Source organism: Camellia sinensis, chromosome 6 (genome assembly GCF_055761805.1).
Source record: "Camellia sinensis isolate YWXY chromosome 6, ASM5576180v1, whole genome shotgun sequence".
NCBI lineage: Eukaryota > Viridiplantae > Streptophyta > Magnoliopsida > Ericales > Theaceae > Camellia > Camellia sinensis.
Window position 1 is genome coordinate 270,001 of NC_138966.1, and position 10,000 is coordinate 280,000.

Genomic DNA, 10,000 nt, shown 5'->3' on the forward strand with positions numbered 1-10,000 from the left:
CACAGGCAGGGATCCGTCCAACTCGCACAAACCGAACACAACTCACGCGCCACGACGTACACTGTGCACCAGCCCCCCAAAACGAATCACCCCCCGAAGGACCAAGAAGCCCGACGAACGCGCGAAAACATTTAGAGAGGCCGAGCAAGCACCGGTTAGCGCGAATGCAAATAACAAACGCAACAGGCAACTTTCGAGGGACATACTTCTCGCAACAAGCTTCCACAAGGAAAGCACAGGCAACTCGTTCGCACGCCAAAGCCAACCAAATGGCAATTTAACCGAGGGACATGCATTTCGCAAGGCAACTTGTACAATTACCCGAGGGACATGGCATGCTTGCCAAGGCCGTGGCTTGGCATGCTTGCCAAGGCCGTGGCATGACATGCTGCTGGCCAAGGCCGGGCATGCCATGCTGCTGGACAAGGCCGTGGCAAGGCATGCTGATGGCCGAGGCCGTGGCAAGGCATGCTGATGGCCGAGGCCGTGGCGTGGCATGCCATGCTGCTGGACGAGGCCGTGGCAAGGCATGCTGCTGGCCAAGGCATTGGCATGGCATGCTGCTGCTGACCAAGGCTTGGGCTTGCCATGCTGCTGGCAAAGGCCGCGGCATGGCATGCTGCCGGCAAAGGCCGCGGCATGGCATGCTGCCGGCAAAGGCCGCGGCATGGCATGCTGCCGGCCAAGGCCGCGGCATGGCATGCTGCCGGCCAAGGCCGCGGCATGCCATGTTGCTGGCCAAGGCCGTGGCATGGCATGCTGCTGGCCAAGGCCGTGGCATGACATGCTGGCCAAGGCCGGGGCATGGCATGCTGCTGGCCAAGGCCGTGGCATGGCATGCTGCTGGCCAAGGCCGGGGCATGGCATGCTGCTGGCCAAGGCCGTGGCATGGCATGCTGCTGGCCAAGGCCGTGGCATGACATGCTTGCCAAGGCCAAGGCATGGCATGCTGCTGGCCAAGGCTTTGGCATGCCATGTTGCTGGCCAAGGCTTTGGCATGCCATGTTGCTGGCCAAGGCTGTGGCATGGCATGCTGCTGGCCAAGGCCGTGGCATGGCATGCTGCTGGCCAAGGCCGGGGCATGGCATGCTGCTGGCCAAGGCCGTGGCATGGCATGCTGCTGGCCAAGGCCGTGGCATGGCATGCTGCTGGCCAAGGCCGTGGCATGACATGCTTGCCAAGGCCAAGGCATGGCATGCTGCTGGCCAAGGCTTTGGCATGCCATGTTGCTGGCCAAGGCTGTGGCATGGCATGCTGCTGGCCAAGGCGGTGGCATGGCATGCTGCTGGCCAAGGCCGTGGCATGGCATGCTGCTGGCCAAGGCCGGGGCATGGCATGCTGCTGGCCAAGGCCGTGGCATGGCATGCTGCTGGCCAAGGCCGTGGCATGACATGCTTGCCAAGGCCAAGGCATGGCATGCTGCTGGCCAAGGCTTTGGCATGCCATGTTGCTGGCCAAGGCTGTGGCATGGCATGCTGCTGGCCAAGGCTGTGGCATGGCATGCTGCTGGCCAAGGCCGTGGCATGGCATGCTGCTGGCCAAGGCCGGGGCATGGCATGCTGCTGGCCAAGGCCGTGGCATGGCATGCTGCTGGCCAAGGCCGTGGCATGACATGCTTGCCAAGGCCAAGGCATGGCATGCTGCTGGCCAAGGCTTTGGCATGCCATGTTGCTGGCCAAGGCTTTGGCATGCCATGTTGCTGGCCAAGGCTGTGGCATGGCATGCTGGCCTAGGCCAACGTGCCACCGCCACCGCCGCGGGCCGCCACTCGACGCATCCCGTGCTTGGCTATGTAGTTTCGATGCCACAAGCCAATGCCACAAGCCAAGCGATGGCATGTGCCAAGCGCCCGCCTAGGCATAGGCGTGGCCTGTGGCCTGGCCATGCTGGCCAGCCTTAAGGGAGGTGCCCCCCCCTTATAATAGCCTGTTAAGCCCTTTTCAATCTGGCAGGAGGAAACATCAAGCATGTTCGAGGAGTCATAATGGGGTTTTTTTAAAAAGTAATGGTTTTTTGCCAAAACTTTCAACATGAAAGTTGTATGAAATAATTTAATACACCATAAAAAAAATTATAAAAAAATATTTGGCCACCGGAATATTTTATTTTAATTTATTTCAATTTTAATACTTAAAAAATAATAAAAATTACTAAAAATACTCAAAAAATTCTAGAAAAATTCCAACAATTATAAGATGAGGCACTAGTAATTATAGTAATTTTTTTAATTATTTTTTTATTTTTAATTTATTTTATTATAATTTTTATGAGTAAATAAATAATTAAAAAGCCCGACGAACGTGCAAAAACTCTTAGAGAAACCCAGCAAGCATCGGATAGCTCGAATGCAAATAACAAACGCAACAGGCAACTTCCGAGGGACATACTTTTCCCAACAAAGCTTCCACTGGGGAAAGCACTAGCAACGGGTTCGCAAGTCAAAGGCAACCAAACGGCTATTACCCGAGGGACAAGCATTTCGCAGGGCAACATATACGTAAGTCAAAGCCAAACCAAATGGCAATTACACGAGGGACAGGATTGCTTGCCAAGGGCGTGGCATGCGATGTTCTAGCCCAAGGCAAAGGCACGCCACGCTGCGGGACAAGGCCGTGGCAAGACATGCGGCTGGCCTTGGCCTTGGCATGGCATGCCGCCGGCTTTGGCTGGGCTGCGTTGGCCTTGCCATGGAATGTTGCTGGCTTCGGATGGGCTGCCTTGGCCTTGGCCTTGGCCGTGGCATGGCATGCTGCTGGCCTTGGCCTTGGCCTTGGCATGGCATGCTGGCGGCTTTGGCTGGGCTGCCTTGGCCGTGGCATGGCATGCTGCTGGCCTTGGCCTTGGCATGGCATGCTGCTGGCTTTGGCTGGGCTGCCTTGGCCGTGGCATGGCATGCTGCTGGCCTTGGCCTTGGCATGGCATGCTGCTGGCTTTGGCTGGGCTGCCTTGGCCGTGGCATGGCATGCTGCTGGCCTAGGCCTTGGCATGGCATGCTGCTGGCTTTGGCTGGGCTGCCTTGGCCGTGGCATGGCATGCTGCTGGCCTAGGCCTTGGCATGGCATGCTGCTGGCTTTGGCTGGCAGCCTTGGTCGTGGCATGGCATGCTGCTGGCCTTGGCCTTGGCATGGCATGCCGCCGGCTTTGGCTGGGCTGCGTTGGCCGTGGCATGGCATGCTGCTGGCCTTGGCCTTGGCATGGCATGCTGCTGGCTTTGGCTGGCCTGCCTTGGCCGTGGCATGGCATGCTGCTGGCCTAGGCCTTGGCATGGCATGCTGCTGGCTTTGGCTGGCCTGCCTTGGCCGTGGCATGGCATGCTGCTGGCCTAGGCCATGGCATGGCATGCTGCTGGCTTTGGCTGGGCTGCCTTGGCCGTGGCATGGCATGCTGCTGGCCTTGGCCTTGACATGGCATGCTGCTGGCTTTGGCAGGCCTGCCTTGGCCGTGGCATGGCATGCTGCTGGCCAAGGCCTTGGCCTGGCATGCTGCTGGCTTTGGCTGGGCTGCCTTGGCCGTGCCATGGCATGCTGCTGGCCTTGGCCTTGGCATGGCATGCTGCTGGCTTTGGCTGGCCTGCCTTGGCCGTGGCATGGCATGCTGCTGGCCTAGGCCTTGGCATGGCATGCTGCTGGCTTTTGGCTGCGCTGCCTTGGCCGTGGCATGGCATGCTGCTGGCCTTGGCCTTGGCATGGCATGCTGCTGGCTTTGGCTGGCCTGCCTTGGCCGTGGCATGGCATTCTGCTGGCCTTGGCCTTGGCATGGCATGCTGCTGGCTTTGGCTGGGCTGCCTTGGCCGTGGCATGGCATGCTGCTGGCCTAGGCCTTGGCATGGCATGCTGCTGGCTTTGGCTGGGCTGCCTTGGCCGTGGCATGGCATGCTGCTGGCCTTGGCCTTGGCATGGCATGCTGCTTGCTTTGGCAGGCCTGCCTTGGCCGTGGCATGGCATGCTGCTGGCCTAGGCCTTGGCATGGCATGCTGCTGGCTTTGGCTGGGCTGCCTTGGCCGTGGCATGGCATGCTGCTGGCCTTGGCCTTGGCATGGCATGCTGCTGGCTTTGGCTGGGCTGCCTTGGCCGTGGCATGGCATGCTGCTGGCCTTGGCCTTGGCATGGCATGCTGCTGGCTTTGGCTGGGCTGCCTTGGCCGTGGCATGGCATGCTGCTGGCCTTGGCCTTGGCATGGCAAGCTGCTGGCTTTGGCTGGGCTGTCTTGGCCGTGGCATGGCATGCTGCTGGCCTTGGCTGGGCTGCCTTGGCCGTGGCATGGCATGCTGCTGGCCTTGGCCTTGGCATGGCATGCTGCTGGCTTTGGCTGGGCTGCCTTGGCCGTGGCATGGCATGCTGCTGGCCTTGGCCTTGGCATGGCATGCTGCTGGCTTTGGCAGGCCTGCCTTGGCCGTGGCATGGCATGCTGCTGGCCTAGGCCTTGGCATGGCATGCTGCTGGCTTTGGCTGGGCTGCCTTGGCCGTGGCATGGCATGCTGCTGGCCTTGGCCTTGGCATGGCATGCTGCTGGCTTTGGCTGGGCTGCCTTGGCCGTGGCATGGCATGCTGCTGGCCTTGGCCTTGGCATGGCATGCTGCTGGCTTTGGCTGGGCTGCCTTGGCCGTGGCATGGCATGCTGCTGGCCTAGGCCTTGGCATGGCATGCTGCTGGCTTTGGCTGGGCTGCCTTGGCCGTGGCATGGCATGCTGCTGGCCTTGGCCTTGGCATGGCATGCTGCTGGCTTTGGCTGGGCTGCCTTGGCCGTGGCATGGCATGCTGCTGGCCTTGGCCTTGGCATGGGATGCTGCTGGCTTTGGCAGGCCTGCCTTGGCCGTGGCAAGGCATGCTGCTGGCCTAGGCCTTGGCATGGCATGCTGCTGGCTTTGGCTGGGCTGCCTTGGCCGTGGCATGGCATGCTGCTGGCCTTGGCCTTGGCATGGCATGCTGCTGGCTTTGGCTGGGCTGCCTTGGCCGTGGCATGGCATGCTGCTGGCCTTGGCCTTGGCATGGCATGCTGCTGGCTTTGGCTGGGCTGCCTTGGCCGTGGCATGGCATGCTGCTGGCCTTGGCCTTGGCATGGCATGCTGCTGGCTTTGGCTGGGCTGCCTTGGCCGTGGCATGGCATGCTGCTGGCCCTGGCCTTGGCATGGCATGCTGCTGGCTTTGGCAGGCCTGCCTTGGCCGTGGCATGGCATGCTGCTGGCCTAGGCCTTGGCATGGCATGCTGCTGGCTTTGGCTGGGCTGCCTTGGCCGTGGCATGGCATGCTGCTGGCCTTGGCCTCGGCATGGCATGCTGCAGGCTTTGGCTGGCCTGCCTTGGCCGTGGCATGGCATGCTGCTGGCCTAGGCCTTGGCATGGCATGCTGCTGGCTTTGGCTGGGCTGCCTTGGCCGTGGCATGGCATGCTGCTGGCCTAGGCCTTGGCATGGCATGCTGCTGGCTTTGGCTGGGCTGCCTTGTCCGTGGCATGGCATGCTGCTGGCCTTGGCCTTGGCATGGCATGCTGCTGGCTTTGGCTGGGCTGCCTTGGCCGTGGCATGGCATGCTGCTGGCCTTGGCCTTGGCATGGCATGCTGCTGGCTTTGGCTGGGCTGCCTTGGCCGTGGCATGGCATGCTGCTGGCCTAGGCCTTGGCATGGCATGCTGCTGGCTTTGGCTGGGCTGCCTTGGCCGTGGCATGGCATGCTGCTGGCCTTGGCCTTGGCATGGCATGCTGCTGGCTTTGGCCGGGCTGCCTTGGCCGTGGCATGGCATGCTGCTGGCCTTGGCCTTGGCATGGGATGCTGCTGGCTTTGGCAGGCCAGCCTTGGCCGTGGCATGGCATGCTGCTGGCCTAGGCCTTGGCATGGCATGCTGCTGGCTTTGGCTGGGCTGCCTTGGCCGTGGCATGGCATGCTGCTGGCCTTGGCCTTGGCATGGCATGCTGCTGGCTTTGGCTGGGCTGCCTTCGCCGTGGCATGGCATGCTGCTGGCCTTGGCCTTGGCATGGCATGCTGCTGGCTTTGGCTGGGCTGCCTTGGCCGTGGCATGGCATGCTGCTGGCCTTGGCCTTGGCATGGCAAGCTGCTGGCTTTGGCTGGGCTGCCTTGGCCGTGGCATGGCATGCTGCTGGCCTTGGCTGGGCTGCCTTGGCCGTGGCATGGCATGCTGCTGGCCTTGGCCTTGGCATGGCATGCTGCTGGCTTTGGCTGGGCTGCCTTGGCCGTGGCATGGCATGCTGCTGGCCTTGGCTGGGCTGCCTTGGCCGTGGCATGGCATGCTGCTGGCCTTGGCCTTGGCATGGCATGCTGCTGGCTTTGGCTGGGCTGCCTTGGCCGTGGCATGGCATGCTGCTGGCCTTGGCTGGGCTGCCTTGGCCGTGGCATGGCATGCTGCTGGCCTTGGCCTTGGCATGGCATGCTGCTGGCTTTGGCTGGGCTGCCTTGGCCGTGGCATGGCATGCTGCTGGCCTTGGCCTTGGCATGGCATGCTGCTGGCTTTGGCTGGGCTGCCTTGGCCGTGGCATGGCATGCTGCTGGCCTAGGCCTTGGCATGGCATGCTGCTGGCTTTGGCTGGCCTGCCTTGGCCGTGGCATGCCATGCTGCTGGCCTTGGCCTTGGCATGGCATGCTGCTGGCTTTGGCTGGCCTGCCTTGGCCGTGGCATGCCATGCTGCTGGCCATGGCCTTGGGGCTGGGCTGCCTTGGCTGCGGTTCTTATCACTAGACGTGCGTTGCGTGCGAAGGCGTGCAAAGGCGTGCGCGACCATGCGCGCAACACGCGCACCGTGGTCAAAAGACCACGCGCGCGGTATTCGCACAGGCCACGCTGCCCACGCCGCGGGCATGCCAGGCCAGGCTGCCCTGGCCGGCTGCATGCCAGGCCGCCCAGGCCGTGCGCATGCCATGCCGTGCTGCCCAGGCCAGCTGCATGCCAGGCCGCCCAGGCCGTGCGCATGCCATGCCGTGCTGCCCACGCCGCGGGCATGCCAGGCCGGCTGCATGCCAGGCCGCCCAGGCCGTGCGCATGCCATGCCGTGCTGCCCACGCCGCGGGCATGCCAGGCCGGCTGCATGCCAGGCCGCCCAGGCCGTGCGCATGCCATGCCGTGCTGCCCATGCCGCGCGCATGCCAGGCCGCCCACGCCCGCGCGGATGCCACGCCATGCTGCCCAAGGCCGCGCCCAGGCCGCGCAAGGCCGCGCCCAGGCCGCCCAAGGCCGCGCAAGGCCGCCCAAGGCCGCGGTCCAGGCCGCCCAAGGCCGCGGCCGAGCCGCCCCAGGCCGCAGCCCAGGCCGCGGTCGAGCCGCAGTGCATGTAACCCAAGGCCGCAGCCCAGGCCGCGCCCAACATGGGGCGTACCTGCCACTGCCTTGCCCTGGGCAAGGGAGGTGCCCCCCCCTTATAATAGCCTGTTAAGCCCTTTTCAGTCTGGCAGGAGGAAACATCAAGCATGTTCGAGGAGTCATAATGGGGTTTTTTTAAAAAGTAATGGTTTTTTGCCAAAACTTTCAACATGAAAGTTGTAGGAAATAATTTAATACACCATAAAAAAAATTAAAAAAAATATTTTTTTACCGAAAATATTTTATTTTAATTTATTTCGATATTAATACTTAAAAAATAATAAAAATTAATAAAAATGGTCAAAAAATTATGGAAAAATTCCCATAATTAAAGGATGATTCACTAGTAATTATAGAAATTATTAAATTATTTTTTTCATTTTTTTTATTTTATTTTGATTTTTTTATGCCAAATAAGGGCTTTAAAAATTCGAAAAGCTCCAGAAAAATTGCAAAAAAATAGGGAATGACATTTAAAATTGATTGTAGTGCATTTTTAATTGTGTTGCACGGTTTGGGTAAGATTATAAAAGAATCATGTTCAAAAAGATCGGTCGAGGCGGTGGCATGCCATGGCCTTGGCCTTGGCCATGCCTTGCACAGGGACTTGGCCTTGCCCACTGCCTTGGCCTTGGCCTTGGCCTTGGCTTTGGCCTTGGCCTTGGCCTTGGCATGGCATGGCATGCTCGCCGAGGCCGTGGCATGCCTTGCTGCTAGCCAAGGCCGTGGCGTTGCATGCTCGCCCAGCCCGTGGCATGCCATGCTCGCCCAGCCCGTGGCACGCCATGTTGGCCCAAGGCATTGGCATGGCATGCCGGCCAAGGCATGCTGGCCAACGTTGCACAAGGCGGTGCCATGGCATGGCATGCTGACCAAGACCGTGCCATGGCATGCTGGGCGAGGCCGGGGCATGGCATGCTGGCCGAGGCCGTGGCTTGCCATGCCGCCACGGCCGTGGCATGCCGGGCAACGGACCGGCATGGCCCAGCCCGTGGCACGCCATGTTGGCCCAAGGCATTGGCATGGCATGCCGGCCAAGGCATGCTGGCCAACGCTGCGGCACGGCGTGCTGGACAAGGCGGTGCCATGGCATGGCATGCTGACCGAGGCCGTGGCATGGCATGTTGGGCGACGCCGTAGCAAGGCATGCGGGCCGAGGCCGTGGCATGGCATGTTTGCAACGCCGTGGCAAGACATGCGGGCCGTGGCATGGCATGGCATGCGGGCCGAGGCCGTGGCACGACATGTTGGCCAAGGCTAAGGCATGGCACGCCGGGCAACGCGGTGGCATGGCATGCCGGGCAACGCGGTGGCAAGGCATGCGGGCCGGGGCCGTGGCATGGCATGTTGGGCGACGCCGTAGCAAGGCATGCGGTCCGAGGCCGTGGCATGTCATGCGGGCCGAGGCCGTGGCATGGCATGCGGGCCGAGGCCGTGGCATGGCATGTTGGGCGACGCCGTAGCAAGGCATGCGGGCCGAGGCCGTGGCATGTCATGCGAGCCGAGGCCGTGGCATGGCATGCGGGCCGAGGCCGTGGCATGGCAAGTTGGGCGACGTCGTGGCAAGGCATGCGGGCCGAGGCCGTGGCATGTCATGCGGGCCGAGGCCGTGGCTTGGCATGCGGGCCGAGGCCGTGTCATGGCAAGTTTGGCCCAGGCCGTGGCTCGACATGTTGGCCAAGGCTAAGGCATGGCACGCCGGTCAACGCGGTGGCATGGCATGCTGGGCAACGCGGTGGCAAGGCATGCGGGCCGAGGCCGTGGCATGGCATGTTGGGCAACGCCGTAGCAAGGCATGCGGGCCGAGGCCGTGGCATGGCATGCGGGCCGTGGCCGTGGCATGGCATGTTGGGCGACGCCGTGGCATGGCATGCGGGCCGAGGCCGTGGCATGGCATGTTTGGCAACGCCGTGGCAAGACATGCGGGCCGTGGCATGGCATGGCATGCGGGCCGAGGCCGTGGCATGTAATGCGGGCCGAGGCCGTGACATGTAATGCGGGTCGAGGCCGTGGCATGGCATGTTGGGCGACGCCGTACCAAGGCATGCGGGCCGAGGCCGTGGCATGGCATGCGGGCCGAGGCCGTGGCATGGCATGTTGGGCGACGCCGTAGCAAGGCATGCGGGCCGAGGCCGTGGCTCGACATGTTGGCCAAGGCTAAGGCATGGCACGCCGGGCAACGCGGTGGCATGGCATGCTGGGCAACGCGGTGGCAAGGCATGCGGGCCGAGGCCGTGGCATGGCATGTCGGGCAACGCCGTAGCAAGGCATGCGGGCCGAGGCCGTGGCATGGCATGCGGGCCGTGGCCGTGGCCGTGGCATGGCATGTTGGGCGACGCCGTGGCATGGCATGCGGGCCGAGGCCGTGGCATGGCATGTTTGGCAACGCCGTGGCAAGACATGCGGGCCGAGGCCGTGGCATGGCATGCGGGCCGAGGCCGTGGCATGCCATGTTGGGCAACGCCGTAGCAAGGCATGCGGGCCGAGGCCGTGGCATGGCATGCGGGCCGTGGCCGCGGCATGGCATGTTGGGCGACGCCGTGGCATGGCATGCGGGCCGAGGCCGTGGCATGGCATGTTTGGCAACGCCGTGGCAAGACATGCGGGCCGTGGCATGGCATGTTGGGCAACGCCGTGGCAAGGCATGCGGGCCGAGGCCGTGGCATGGCATGCGGGCCGAGGCCGTGGCATGTCA